Raw genomic sequence first — 16722 nt, 5'->3', positions numbered from 1 at the left:
TAAATAATAATATTATATATTTTTTTATATAAATAATATATCATTATATAATTTAATAATTAAAAATTAAAAATAAAATAATATTTAGTTATATAATAACACGTCATTATTTATACATAAAATTATACATATAATTTATTATAAAATAAAATTTTTACTTACTTCAATTAATTTATTTAATTACTTTACATTTCTTATAAACAATAAAATAAGATTTTTGTATATTTGTATATTTTTTTTCATAATAATTTTATAAAGTAATCCTCTATTCAATACATTTGATTTTATTTATATTAAGATCATATTATTATGTTATTGGTATGTTTATTAGGTTAAAATAATATATTTTATGAGCAATATTATATATATTTATATATATATATTTATATATATATATTATCATATGATTTTATATTATTTTACTTTTAATTTAAAATTATTCGATCATATAATAATATATATAAGTGTATAATTATTTATATATTTAAAATAGATATATATAATTTTATTAATATTTTATATTTCAAATTTAATGATATACTTTATAATTAGACAAATGTCTTAAATTTATAATATTATTAAATCTTCAATACATTTATAAATATGACCAAATCTAGAGCAAAAGTTTTTTCGCTAAGAAGAGCATGCGGTTAGTTAAATTAGTTATTTTTTTAAGAATAAAAACGCTTTTATAATCTGTACGGAAATGAAAAGTAATTTTTGCTGTGAAGACAAAAAAAAAACTAAAAGAAAAGCAGACACAGTTCTTGGTCAATTGATTAAACAATATAAAAATTTAGTGTGGGATTGTTCAGTGGATATATCCCTCGTTGTGCGGTGACATCCGTCAAACTCATGAAAATGACATTTAAAAGACGATAAATCATTGTATAATAATTAATTATCTAAATTATATATTAATTAATTTTAATATTAATGAATAGATCAATTTAAAATATAGATAAATATTTTTTATATAAAAATAAAGGAAATAGTTGATTTTGATACATACGCTCATTCTACAATCCTTTTAATATATCAAATTCTCTTTTATTATATTATATTTTTGTATCTGATTATAATTAGATAACAATCAATATCTACTATTTTAGAAGCACACATTTATTTACATATAAATGGAATGGGATTAAACATCTAGATTTATTGTTTTAAAGTTTAATTTTATTTAATTATGTAATTATATTATTAACCTTGCCTCTTCATCTGATCAATTTAGGATTGTACAAAAACTTAGAGATACAATTACTCTACTACTTTGATACTAGAGAAAACTAGTAAGATAACAATAGAATACGTTTATTACCGTTTAACTGTTCTCAATTATTTCTGTTAAATTATACATTACAATTGGTATATATTTTGTTCGTGCAACAATTTGGGTAAATTTGGGGTTAGTAATTAATTTTGGATTAAAAAAATATTTTTGGGTTTCTTATCGTAATAAAACTATATGTATATAATTTAAATACATAAATGATGTATTATCACGTGATTAAATGATTTTGAATTAAAGATAAAATAACACTTAATTATATAATGATATATCATATATATACTCAAAGTGTATATATCTAATATTGCTCTTTGTATTAAACTTGGTTGAGTTAGAGACTGGTGAAATTCATAGAGTGATTTAGTTATTTTTTGAACTCATAGTTAGTTATTAGTTGAACTAACTATGAGTTAAGCAGCCAAAGTTTCTCAGTTGGGAGTATAAATAGGTTAGACCAATCTATCGAAGTAGCAACTAGGACTAATCCCAGCAGGGCTAAACCTAATAGAAGTCAAGTCGAGGGCATTGTGTCTTTAAGGGAGCAGGGCTAAACCTTAATTCTCTTCCAAGTGGCAGTTAATACACACTAATGTATCATCTACACCTACATCGTGTATAAGGAACAAGGGTTAGACAAGCCCAACATCCAAGAGCTTGCCCTCGTTTTTGCATTGAAGGAGAAATCTACAGAGGACGACATCTATTTCTTGCCTGAACAAACACAGAGGGACTTGAAGGGGATCATCAGTATGCGAGACTAACGTGGGGCGTTGGTGCAACAAATATTTCTTTTTTCCGTACCTATATAGGACGAGAAATTTAGAATAGCAAGTCTAGTTGCTTTATGCTTTTTTTTTTTTTTTTCCCCTTCATCCGATTCTTTACAAACTGTACCTCCTCATTTTTGTAGTTAACCACCACAAAACTCGTTTGGACAAATCGCACAAGGATTGGATAAGGAATTCCTATAACCTACCCCAAAGAGCCTGGGACGTAAAGGAGATACTTACAAGTTACAACCAGGAAACTCCAACTACACGACCTTTCCCTTAGGCCACTTTACTTCCTCGCACATCCAAAGAAATCATAACAAGAGCCCACGACCTCATGTCGGCTCTTAACCGCTATTCACTTGGTGTGCTTTTATATGTAACTCTACATGTTAGAAGAAGCCTGGTTCAAGTACCAAGACTTGGATAGATCCATTAAGCTAAAAATTTCATCAGACATAGCGCTTAAGTAGCCCGCTTTCCATTTATTTTTCATTTAATTCTCCCCAAGTGGTTGAATAATCGCTTACTTTCCCTTCTCAGTTCTTAAGAATGTTGTCTCTTCTCTACGACGAGAACTACCCTGTCCTCTTGGACAAAGACAAATACGAACGGGAGTGCGAGTTAATTGAATTCATATAAAAAGCCAAGGACCATGTCTTCAATGTATTTTACGCTATCTAACTCCATTACCCAGACCTCAACTACTCTTTCCTCTGTGAGAGCTTTACCAATCAAACTAAGGAATGGATTCTAATTTGAGAATTTGGAGTGCCGTCAACAAAGCCGAGAAGATCATATTCAATGAGTAAAGTGTTAAACTGCATACGCCGTGCAGGATAGTTGATTGAAGTTAATTTTAACAAAGTTTGGGAGAAACATTAATGGTGATCAAATGAAGGAGATTTTCATGCGCTTGAACGACGGCAGGTTGTGAGTTGAATGTTGCTAAAGCATCATTAGCAGTGGGAGAAGCCATGAAAGAAGGGAAAGAAGAGCGATTGGATGGCTTAATTGAATTCATATTAAAAGGAAGAGTGTATCATATAATTACAAGATTTCAATGAACTGAAAATAAAATAAGTTTGAATTTGTAAATGAAAGTTGTGGCTCTAAGGGGCATTATGTGATTACTTTCTCCATAACTTGAGTAATGTAACTTTGACAAATAAAAAAATATTTGAAATAATTAAAAAATGTAATTCATACAGAGTTAGAGTTCTTGTAAAATTGATCACTTATAGTCACAGATTTACTGGTCCGGTCACCATGCACGTGACTATGGAGTTTTCAAGGGAATATTATTTCACATCTTAATGCAGTCTCTGATACTTGTGCTTTAGAGCTAAGACACAGTTATCGATGGCACAGCTACAATTTCACGATGCTGCTTACTTTGTTTATTGGTTTATTTAGACATTATGAAATGTAATTTTCGAAATATTAATTATTTTAACTGATATTTTTTTTCTTATATACATATATAACTATTTTTTTTACTATACAAGTATAATTTTTTTGTAGTTAGATGTAAATATAAATGCGTTAAATTCTGAGTTTTAAATTTAATCGGATGGATCGGTGGTCAATCATAGTCAAGTGAGTTGACTAACCAGCCAAGTGTGCATATATCTTTCATATGCAAATCTGAGTTTTACTTTCTTAATTTTCACATAAAAAAATGGAGATTCGTCAGATTTTAACTGTCCTATGTATGATTTTAATATGAAACATTCATTGTATATGTGCAATTAGGAGGAAGAAATGGGTTCTTGGGAAATTTTATAAGTGGTTAACATAGAACTTCCTAAAATATGCCCAAAAGAGTGTTTTACCATCTCATGAAATTCTTGGAATCCCACTAATCTATCCATTATTGTTAGACTCGAACTGAATCTGTTTGAGTTCAAGCTCGAGTTCAGCTCAAACGAGCCCAAAAGGAGTCAGCCCTATACGAGCTCGAGCTACTCATCAAATTTTTTAATTAAAAATTTTGATACAAAATGATGTCGTTTTGATCAATATGTATTAAAATGATATTGTTTTAATAATAAAAAAATGAATCAAACTGAATTCAAACCGAGTTCAAGTTTGACTTTCACTAACACAAACTCAAACTCAAACTCAACTATATGTAAATCGAGTCGAGTTTGAGCTCAGTTCAGTTCGAATCCAACCCTATTATCCATGAACGACCAGTGATTTGGTTGTGTTGGCGATGGTTATGATTCTTAGCTGCCAGGTGAGTTTTATTCATCTTGGTTGAGTGAGTTTGAATGTTTGGCTAGATGAGTTCGAATTTTAAAAGGTATTTTAGATTTTTTATATTTTAGACTATATATGTATAATAAAAAAAAATGTGGCAACATATGTATACAAGGGGAAAAAATTGCTAAAATAATTAATATCCTGTAATTTTAAATATTTAATTAAAAATTATTATAATATAATTTGATAATTTAAAATTAATAAAAAAATAATATCTAATTAACGATAATATATTATTTAAATATTTAAAACTGAATATATATAATATTATTTGAAAGAGCAGCTTTCTCTATTCACTTTGTTTTTTTTCCAAAATGTGCATTAAGTATGCACTTTAATATTTTTACTTCGTTCTTTTCCAGTTCCTTTATTTTCAAAAAAAAGATAATAACATTGCAAAACATATTGTTTAATTATATTAATAAAACTATGTGTATAATTTTGTATATAAATAATAATATATTATTATATGAGTAAGTATTATTTTATCTCTAATATAAAACTATTTACTCATAATGTAATACATCATTATTTATGCATATAACACTACTTAAAATATATGAGATTCAGAGAGCTTCCAAAATATTTTGAGAATCTTTTCTCTTTATTACGTTTACTGTATTTTCCATATCCTATCTGGGTTTTGTAGTATGATTTCACAAGCAAAAAGATTGTTTTACTCTTTGCGATTTTTTTGTTGTGATTCTATTTGTTTATTTTTATGCTATACACATATATAAAAATAAATTAATTAACAGTAATCATAATTCCCTTTTAGAGATAGATTATTATTTTTTGTTTAATTACAAGTAAATTAGAATTTCCTTAAAATATAGAACTTAAATATGGGGTAAGCCTCAATTTGTAGATTGTAATTGTCATAAAATTTATTTTCATAACATTTTGTAAATAGTCAATCATTATGTTATCACTATGTAATTTTACTCAGGTTTTATGAAATTGGGATAATTGTGATATTTTATGTATGAGGGTTTTTAAATATTTTTATGATGGGATAAAATGACACTATTTACTTAAGGTTGTATGTATTTTTTTTTTTTGTGTATTATCCTAATTAAAATTTATTTATTTAATTTTTCAAGGTATTTTTACACCTATGAATTATTAAACTTTAATATGATTCGATAGATGAAACCTTTTAGTTATCGGTTTCATGCACACTATTGATGAGTCGGTTTTTTTTTTTTCATTCAAATGTTAATTTCTAAAATAAATTGCAAATATTTCATTATTTAAAATAAAATTCATCAAATTCTAATTTAAATATGCCATTTTTTTTACCTTTACACACATTTTATTAAAAAAATTATTGACAAAATGTGATTTTGGTAGGAGATTTTTTACCTTCATCGAAATTTAAATTAAGTATAGATCAAATTTGATCCAAATCTCATTTATATGTAAGGGCAAATTTGTTCATTTATATTATACTGTTAAATCTATTTAACCTATATTTGGGTATTGTCTAATTTTATGTAAAAAAAAAAAAAATTAATTAATTAATTTCTCACCGTCAAAATGCAGATGCATTTAATGTTCAAACAATCATTAGAATATAATTGTGAATTATTAATGGTAAATTTTATTCCCTCTTTTTCTGGTACAAAAATAGTGTTATTACTCTTTTAGTCATACTTTTAAAGGAGAATAGCATTTTCATCCGTTAAGGGCAAATTAGTAAACCACCATTTTTTAAATTCTCTTTTTTGTGTGTACACTTTTTGGTTAAACAATAATATTATATGCGTAGGATTTATATAAAAAAAATTACATAAATTGATATAATAATAATAATGTGATGATGTCTTTTCATCTCTTACATGTTAATATTAATATGTCATTACTATTAAATAATTGTCATATTAATTTATGTGATTTTTTTATATATAAATTTTGTATATATAATATTATTTTTCATTAAAATCCAAAAATCTAAAAAGAAAAAATGTAGATATTTATTTGGTAAAGTTTTTCAATATTTTTATTATTGTTAAATTCAATATTCAAGATATATTAGTTATTTAATTGAAGTAAGGTTGAAATGATATTTGTATTAAAAATTTATCCTTACTGTCCATTCAAAATTTGGGTCCATTTGATAGCCGAAGGATTATTTTCCACTTAAGTTTTAGTGAAACGATAGATATATATCTATGACAAATAAAAACTTTAAATATTTATTCAAGTTTTAATTTATTAAGACACACCTGTAAATTTTTTGTTAAGGTTAGGAGGTTTTTATTTAGTTAGTAATATTAAAAATAATTAAAATTATATCATATTTTCCTCTTTTGATTTAGAAAACTAATAATTTTATCATAGATTAAATTTTAAAAAATTTACTTTTCTCCCTTAAAATACTAAACAAAAAATCTGATCACTTTTTTTGGTGAACGATGGCCTAATGGCAAACGAATAAGATGAAGTTATTCAAATTTCTATACAACGCTCATTGTTCAACAATGCACCGTGCCAATTGTAGATAGTTAGAGGAATGGGTGAAGAAAAAATTTAAGGCTTTAGAAGAGAAAAAGTTATTTTTTAAAATTTAAGTATGAGACAAAATGTTAATTTTTAAAATTTGAGGAGAAAAATAAGATAAAATTATATATTTTTTAATATTACTATTAAATAATAATTTTATCTTTAAATTTAATAATAATTTAAAAATAAATAAGTGTTTAAATTCTTTTATTTATTATGAACATATTTTTGAGGTTGGGATAAACCTTTTAAAATTTTAGGGGTATACAGTATCATCCGAGTGATCATCAATTACATGTGCTTAATTTTTCATGTGTGTTGTGGGCCCCCTTCATCAAAATGACAAATGGTCCTTTGGCCCATTGATACATTCGTGGTACAAAGTATCTTCCAAGTTAAGTTATCATCAATTACATTTGCCTAATTTTTCATGTGTTCTGTGGGCCTCCTTCATCAATATGACAAATGCGACGAGAGCTTTAGTGGGTTCCACTATGTCAATAATAATATTGAGAGGGCCACATGGCTGTTGCCAATGTGACCAGAAAAAGGGACTATTCATTTCAGTGTACGATGTTGCATGAGAGGACAAGAGACTCCTTAAGTTAAGAGATGAGTTAGTTTTACACATCGTACTTGGATGGTCTCTCGTTTTATATATTAAAAATTTGATATTTTATATTATATAACAAATATTATATAATATGATATAATTTTTAAAAAATAAAATAATAAAAAATTTTAATTAATAAATATTATTTTAAAAATATGATAAATACTATATAAAATTTAAAATTTTACATATATATCTCTATTATATTATTATTTTTTTTAAAAAAATATATTAATCATAATAAATAAAATGTATCATATTATATAATACATTAATTATACCATATTAATTTAATATATTTAATAATACATATTATTTTTTATTTATATTATATCATATTAAAAAATATGATTTAAGAATTATTAATAACGATAAATCTATGGTGCCATCCATAATGTTAAAGTGAGATGGGTCACATGATAGAGGACGATGGTTGAGCCTTCTTAATCATTCCGTCGTACAAGGCAAGCACCACCATCAGCCAACAAATTCCCTCCTCTTCCACCACCATCAACTCACAACTCCTACACACCCAAACCATCACAAACACTATCTTCATCGCCTATTATCACCAACCACCGTCTTCATACACCATTCATCAGCCACAAACCATCTTCTTTACCCAACTTTTCAACCCATTTCTCATCACCCATCCGTCAGTAAAAAAAAACCAATTTACCATATCTAATCCACCTTCATAACTTACCATTTGATTTTTTTTTATAAATATAATAACAAGGCTGAAATTTACTTGAAGGGGAATTGATGTTTCTATCCAGGTTCCTTTTCTCTCAAATCACTCTTTTTATACAAGACAGACAATGTCTCACTTATAATAGATGCATAAGTTACTACTTAAGGTATAATAAACATCTTTAGAAAGATCATTAATAAATAACTCATACTTAAATTATTCAATATTTACTTCAAAGTAATCTTTGCTTTAAAAGCTACCACGAAAATTCACTTTTTACAGTTCAAATTAAGCCACCTCTGGAGTTAAAATTGGCAAAGTCATGATAGAAGTTTCTTTTTAAAAAGGCAACTCTAAATAGGTCCTTGTTAGTGTTCACTTTAAACTGAGAAGACCTGAAATCTATCCATGTGGATTCTCCAAGCTGGATAGATTTCCCCACTGACCAATGTTAAAACTACAAGACAAATTTAAGTTACATAACTATTCCCCACTGAGGACGGGTCGAGTTTCCTCAATGAAATGGGAAGTATCAGTTGAAAATAACAGAAACCTCCAAGCAGCTATTCCACAACTTTTTTGCTAATATGCATATGGCAATATTCTCCATGGAACAAGTCTACAGTATTCTGCCCATATTTCTTTATACTTCTCTGCACAGCGAACTTCATCTCTTCTCTCTCTCCATACAAGCAGAATAAGAAGATAAATAGGATAAAAATATGGAACTGTTGAACTGCAAAAGGAATGAATCTCAGAATGGAAGTTATACACAAGTTTAAATTTATAATGCTGACATTGTATACTATAAAAGATTTTGAATTTTACCTTACTCCACAAGGTAAACTGAAGGACAAAGCTAGCAATAAGTCCCCAAGGTAATTACAGTGCCTTGCCATTCCCCTTCAAAAAATTATCAGCGTATAAGATGCAGCATCAAGAACATGGACGGTACCAACATTCAAGAGATAATTTTTTTCTTAATTTGATAGACTTCGCATGCCAAGCATTATGATCCATTTCCAAGAGGAACCCAACCTACTTCAAAATGAAAGCCAAAAAGAGAGAACTAAGCACAGCCTGTACATCCACAATCCAAGCCCCATGACTTTGATCAGAAAGAGAGAACTAAGCACAAAAGATGACCGACTACTTCAAGCACAATATGAAGAGACATGCCAATGAAGAAAACCAACAATTTCCTGATATAGATCAGGGGAAAAAATGTTTGTTGTCCCTTCGACTGATTCCAACCCCTAACAAGAAGTGGAAATTTGAGGAATTCTACAATGTTCAGTTGAATCATTAGTACTGACACCAGATGCTACTTGCAAGCAGGAATTGCTAGCAGAAATGCCACAGCATTGAGCTGCCAACGTCATGCAAAATGATAGAACTGCAAAAAATAGAATAAGAAATGCAGAACAAGGATATAATTGCAGGTTCAATCAAAGAGAGAACAGAATTGACCAGTTAGAAATTATGATAAAATTCTTGGTTCACATCTAAGTCCTCTAGAAAGATTCTCTAAGCACACCATTACATAGCCTGAAATGGGTTAGCTTGTTCACTCAAATTAAGAAACTTTCATTGAAAAATCATTATCAACAAACTAGGATTAAATGGAGTACTTAACAACGTAACTCTTCATTTCTATTCCAATTTTTTTCCTATTTCCAATTTGAGTAAGACTATGTGCCTTTACAATGAATATTAATGTGTACTAATGATGATGTGTCATCATGTAATTGGGTGTTACTTTATCTCTAATTCAAAATCACCCAATCACATGATGATACTTCATCATTAATACACAAAATAGTACTCATTGTTAGTGCGCATACTTTTATTGTTCTAATTTTATTTAGACCTCAATAGAAATTACTTTAGGATTGATACCACTGATAAGGAAAAAAGATTAAATTTAAAAGGGATAGATTGGAAATCTCACCAATAACCAGAAGCAAGCAACTTGCCCCCAACAACCTTCGGAGGCTTACCCCATATATGTGCCTTGGGGTTCTTTTTAAAGACGTGTTTTTGTGTGTTAGCTCCTCTGAATACCAGATATCTGCTCAGTTTTAATATTAAAAGCAAAATCTTAGAAACAAATTAAGTCAGGTTGAAGCAAGAAAGTACCAACTACACATCATTTATATTTACCCAATCAAAAACACTAAACAATTTGCTATAACAGCAGCAGTTGTAAGCTCCACCTTATTATGCAAAAGCCACCAACCCTTTAACAAAGAAAAAATGCCATCAATTAATTCAAACCAATTGATTTCACTATGGAATAAACCTGACTGGCCAATGATCTACATCTTGAGCACAAACAATTGTAACAGCTATTATAATTGCAAGTCTCTCCATGATTCCAAGATTTCATCCAAGCCTTGCACTTGAATATAGCTTCCGTTGGAAAATTTTTGAGTATGTAGCAGGGACCAATAACTGTATCTTGCTTTACCTAAGAGGCTTCTAAGATCATTATGGTTTCCAAAGGTAATATGAGATCTAGAAAGATGAAAAGGAACCTAATCTGCAGATGTCATCCCTAAGACAAAAAGATTTCCAATTATTTGTTCTCTCTGTGTATATTCAGAAGGAGAATGAATCGAGCAATCTCAGATGCAGCGCAGACATCAGATCCTTCCTAGAAATTTTCAAATAACAGTTATACACTTTGTGTATTGATATTTTTTCCACTCAAGGAAATTTGATTGGTTCGTACATGACACGAAGACTTTCAGTAGACAAATTAGGACTTTAAAGATAGTAATGACAAAGAGACTCAAGAAAATTTAAGCCCAATTGAGAGTTGATCTTTGTTTTGTGAAACAAAGGTACCATTTATCATTTTTGTAAATTTTACAATGCCCTTTAGTTTATAATCAAAAGATTGATCAAGCATACAAAGAAAAATGCAGAGCATATACATACAAGAAAGCTTTAAGAACTAATTTTTTATTTTTTAAAAAGAGAGATGGAAGAGAAAAAGAAAGACAAAGCTTTCATTCTCTAGTTAACAGAAACATGCCTGGATGCTATAAGTGAAAGGAATCTAGATTAGATCAGAATAAACTGTTCAAGAATTAAAATCTTTTGAAAAATAGAGAAGAGAAAATGGAAGATCATGCTTTCATGCTTTAGTTAATAGTTACATGCCTGGATACTAAAAGTGAAAGGAATCCAGACTAGATCCCCCAAAACCAACATGAAGCCTAATCTCTCAGCTATTATGTCTCACCTGTAAATGTAACCGTATACAAACAGATCAGATATGTAGATTAAATCATATAAAAATGACCAGCATAACAACTTCAAAATAATTCAAAAGAACTTAAGGGACCAGAATAGTGAAACTTTGCTTGTTGGACCTTTAACATGGATTTATCCAAAATAAAGGAAAAAGATATTGCATTACTTGATCTTCTTTTTTCCTTTTTTTCCTTCTTTATTTACCCTTTTCTACTCCCTTATGAATCATATGGTGTGGCATAGCAAACCAGTAAATATATTATTGTAAAAGCAGTATTTAATTGTAACAGAGCCTGCCTATTCCAAGAAATATACAGCAACAGAAATCAAAATAAAGAATTGTCATTACTGCCTCCTATATATATATATATATATATATATATATATATATATATATATATATATATATATATATATATATATATATATATATATATATATATATATATATATATATATATATATATATATATATATATATATATATATATATATATATTTGTAACCGGGGACCTCGGCCATATTAGTTGGAGAGGTAAACCTGGGGCATAGTGACTAGATCTACAACTATTACACTAGGTAAGTCAAGGTTTTACAAGGATGACAGAGGCTTGAACCCAAACTTTCTCCTTAAAAATTCTAATGTTCTACTAGTTTTACTAACCATTGGGGTCAGCTGCCTCCAATATATTGTCATGCACTGGAATAGCATACTATAATCAGAAGACAGAAGGAGAGCTTTCTCAGATGAATATTGTAACCAACTATGTTCATTTTGAAAATACTTTGATGATCACACCAAAGAAATATACTTACGTGGAGGTCATGTACTCCTCATGAACAAAGTAATCCAGGGCGTACAACTGGAACAAAATGTAGAAAGAAAGTATACTTAGCAACTACTAATGAGATGTAAAAACGAAAAAAGAAATGTGCATTACTTAGCATCAGCAAATACCCCACAGAATAGCTGATATAGGATCATTGAAAGAGATAAGGTGCCATTTTGAAAACTTTTTGCCAGAACTGATAAATTGATAAGTAGCCATCCCATCATTCCAGCTCTAACAAAGAAAAATCTGCAGAGAATATACCATCATCATTAGAATTGAACAGCATGTACAAATATATTTTGCATCTCAATCAATTAAAGAGATTTAGAGTATTGCAGTAACCATCAGTCATAGGAATATTAAATACTTTAAACCATCCTAGTCATTGTTAGAAACTACAGTAATTCTCATCTATACATTCAAGCAAGGGCCAAATTATCAATCTATCCACTGCAATAAATCATCACCATCCAGTTTAAATTTGAGAGTTATAGTTCAGCCCTCCTAAAAGAAACTATAATCACATAAGTTCTCAAATATAAGGCTATGACGCTATGTAGTAAAATTCTTTAAGACAGATCAACATAAAAAATCTTTCCTAGAAAATTGAAGAGGAATTACATACTTGAGATCAATGCCCATAAACTGAGGATTCAGCTGTATTCCAAACCACCTAAAGAATTACACACAAGGGAAAAATATCAGGAATTTAAATAAAGACTTAAAAATGAACAAACAGAGAGAAAAAAACAAATTGATATGGACACAAACTTTTCCAGTATCAGTTACATGATTATTAATTCAGTTTAAAAGAAAAAAAGTTTCTTTGGAAATGACTAAATTGAAAAGGCAGTTGTCTCTAAGACCAGATAAAACATATCATGCAGAGAAACATATATATGCTTTAGAACATATATCTATTATTATTCCAATACCAGTCATGCAAAAGGTTTCCTGTGACATGAGGCTTCAAGGAAGAACCCTGATTCTGTGACCTACACCCAGTAACAAAGAGTACCCATGTCACCTGGCATAAGATAGAAAACACAAATGCAACAACCGATTAGGAAAGGAAGAGAAAAAAACCGTAATTTAATTTTAAACAAAAATTGGGGGGAATAAATTCTGGTAGAGACCATAACCTTAGCTCAACAAGACTTACAGCCATTCAATTGGAAACTATATTAGGAACAAAATATTGAGTTCAACCAGACCATGAATCAAGAACTTTTATATATACATCTGTGTGTGTGTGAATCTTAAATGTTGAAAGGCAAAATGAGTATTAAAATCAGGGAAAACAAAATTATATACTGCATGATATATAAATCTAATAAGTTCAAGAAGAATACTTTTCCCTGTTAGTAATCAATTAATCAACACGATTGCAAACAACGATGAAGGTCATGGTCTCACCAAGTTGAAATAGAGCAAAGACAGTAAACAAAAGAACTGAAAGTTTGATTGCCTATACTGAGATAATTTTTCCCACAAGTCTCTTCAAAGATCAAGAGACACTTAGCCGCATTAAGTACCAACAAAATTTTCTCAATCAACTCATTTAAGCAAAGCACAAATTAATCTTCATGATAAAAATCAAGTTTTCAACATTTAGAATCTACATGGTTGAGGTTGTGGCTCTACAAAGACACCTCAAATTATAATTAAATGATTTGAGACAGAATGCAAATTCCACCTTCAACTAAGTTCATAACACATAAAGCTACAAGTTATGATGTAATAACTTGAAGAAAGATGCCAACACATAAGAATAATGTTCACCAATTTAAATGCATAAGTATATTTCACTCAAAAACTACAAAAAATACAACCACACACCAAACTTTCCAGGCACCAAAGAAGAAACTATATCACTTACAAGTAAACAAAATATCAAAGTTGTTGATAGCAGCTCAAGTCCTCTATCTGATATCACCTACAAGATCATAATAAATATGAGCACATGTCTGCACATAATCAACTGAGTAAACAATCAAAAGATGTAATTGTTGCCTATTCAACTTTCTAGAATGCATTTCCAGTTCGCATAAATGTCAAATAATACACAAAACCTAATTTAATGAGAAGAAAGACAAAAATATGTACCATCAAAAGTCAAGTTCAATGAGGATTTTCCAGACATTTCATATATACTTACAAATTAGAACCTATGATCTTAAGTTTGTCACTTTGAACCTTTCACCATTTCACCCAACAATGCCTACTCAGAGTTTCAAAAATACTCATGAGGCAGCATATAACATTCTGTATTTCATGTCAGACACACAACCTAAATGTTTATTCAACATCATACTATCCTATTTACAAATTAAAGCATTTTAAATCTTACAAAGCCAAAAGTAATTTTAGGAATCGAAGACGACTATATAAGTACAAGCCAGTGGATAAACACGGATTAGCGAGTACTTACAGTAGGTGATATGAAATCCATCTGGGCAGCAATTCCAAGTAGTGCAACCAACAATACAAGCAACAACAAACCTATTACAGAACAGTTAACCCATTTGAAACATTAAAAAATACAAAATTTAACACATCAAAATTGTAAAAAACTTGAGCAAATGAGAAAGCAAACTACTAATTAAAACAAACCATTGCATCGATAATGAAGTCGAGTGCCGTCTTGTAATACAACCCCCTTAACAACTTTACCAGGTAAAATAGATCCAGCAATTGCCAAGTACACAAAATATGTCACTAAAGCAGCAACCTGCGTACAATACACAGATGGTTTCTTGACATAAGTCTGGATTTACTGAATGAATAACTTGTCTTGAAAAAATTCAAATACTTACAGACTTTCCTGAAGGAAAAATTGCGTGTAGAACAATAGCCAAATCCATAACTAGCAAATGTAGAAGCTATAATAATGATACTTTGGTCTCTACCGAAGCTGCAAAATTTGAAGTGGCTAGTGATTTGCTTTTTGTTTTATTAAGTAGATGACAATGGACTAAATCCGAAGCACCCTCCCCTCTAAAATCACAATGCAGATTAAAAAGAAATCAAAACAAATATATTGGTGGGCTTTGTTTGGGAAGCTCGGTGGTGTCACCATGGAAAGGAGGGGACTTCTTCTTCAGCTTCAGTCAAGATGGTGCTATTGAAAAGGCTAAAAAACTATTTCCCACCTATGGTTTTCTGAAATGACCAATTCTAATCCGTTAAATTTGAAAAAGTCAAATACACACATATAAAGTAGGGCTGGATTCGAGCCGAGCCAGCTCGGGCTCGAGCTCGGCTCGGCTCGGTTCGAGCCCGAAACGAGCCGGGCTCAGCTCGGCTCGATCGAGCTCGAGCCGAGCCCGAGCTGGCTCGGTATATTTTTTTAAATTTTTTTTATACAAAACGGCATCGTTTTGATTTTTATATATATACAAAACGGTGTCGTTTTGATATAAAAAACGAGCCGAGCCGAGCCGTTACCGAGCTGAACTGAAAACGAGCCGAACTCGAGCCGAGCCGAATTCGGCTCGAGTCGAGCTCGAGCCGAACTCGAGCCGGCCCTCAAAAAGCCGAGCCGAGCCCGAGCTCGGCTCGGCTCGAATCCAGCCCTAATATAAAGTGTTTCCGCTTATAATATTCTCACTTGGGCTGCTTGTGCAATGTTAAGAGAGGCTCAAGATTTTGCTCCTCTTGTGATAGGATATTCATAGCCTGCAACCGAGTCAACAAGTGTATGGAGTTCAAATGCACTTTATAATTGACATTTAACATATCTCATATTTTCAGAGTCAAAGACATCAATATATATCATTTGATACTAGTCTTTCGAAATAACACTATTATTAAAAAATTGGATACTGGATGTCGAAATATTCAAATAAGCATTCGAAATGTTAGAAAAACATCGAAAATTACCTTAATGGATTAAAGATGAAACACTTATGATTATGAATTATGGTTATATGAATGTTATATACAAGGTATCGAGAGGTCATCTATTTACTGAATATTTTTTTTTTTTTATGGTTTTATAGATAGATTCATAAATCAGCAAGACGATAGAAGAGCCAACAAGCCAATATATTGCATCAACAAGGGTATTTTAGTCATTTGAGTATACGACCCATTTCTATTATATTACTTGTCTTGGGATTGTATTTATATACTTGATTTTATGTATTGAATTTCAAACATAGAGTTAGATTGTTATTTATGTAGATGATGTTTTAATAAGTACAGGGGACAACTTTTATGATTATAAGAGTTTATTGTATTAACATATATTTATTATTTTTATTACGTGCGTTCAAACAAAATTTTTAGTTAATATATCTCTTTAAGTGTATATTTTAAATAAAAATATATTTTTGAAGAATGGTGTTACAAAATTGATTTTATATCAATCCGATTCAACCCTTTTTTAAAATCAATTTCAATTCAATCTATACTTTTTTTCGTATTGAAAATCATAACCCCAATTTTTTTTGTTTTTTCAACTTTGTGTTAGATGGCAAAGG

At 29.7% G+C, this 16722-nt stretch overlaps 1 pseudogene; it reads right to left on the bottom strand.

The window, feature by feature from the left end:
• Positions 1 to 8324: 8324 nt before the first annotated feature.
• On the bottom strand, positions 8325 to 15394 carry LOC123213589 (annotated as a pseudogene).
• Positions 15395 to 16722: the final 1328 nt, after the last annotated feature.

Source organism: Mangifera indica, chromosome 1 (genome assembly GCF_011075055.1).
Source record: "Mangifera indica cultivar Alphonso chromosome 1, CATAS_Mindica_2.1, whole genome shotgun sequence".
NCBI lineage: Eukaryota > Viridiplantae > Streptophyta > Magnoliopsida > Sapindales > Anacardiaceae > Mangifera > Mangifera indica.
The sequence above is the reverse complement of the archived record's forward strand: the minus strand, read 5'-3'. Positions and strand labels throughout refer to the sequence as shown.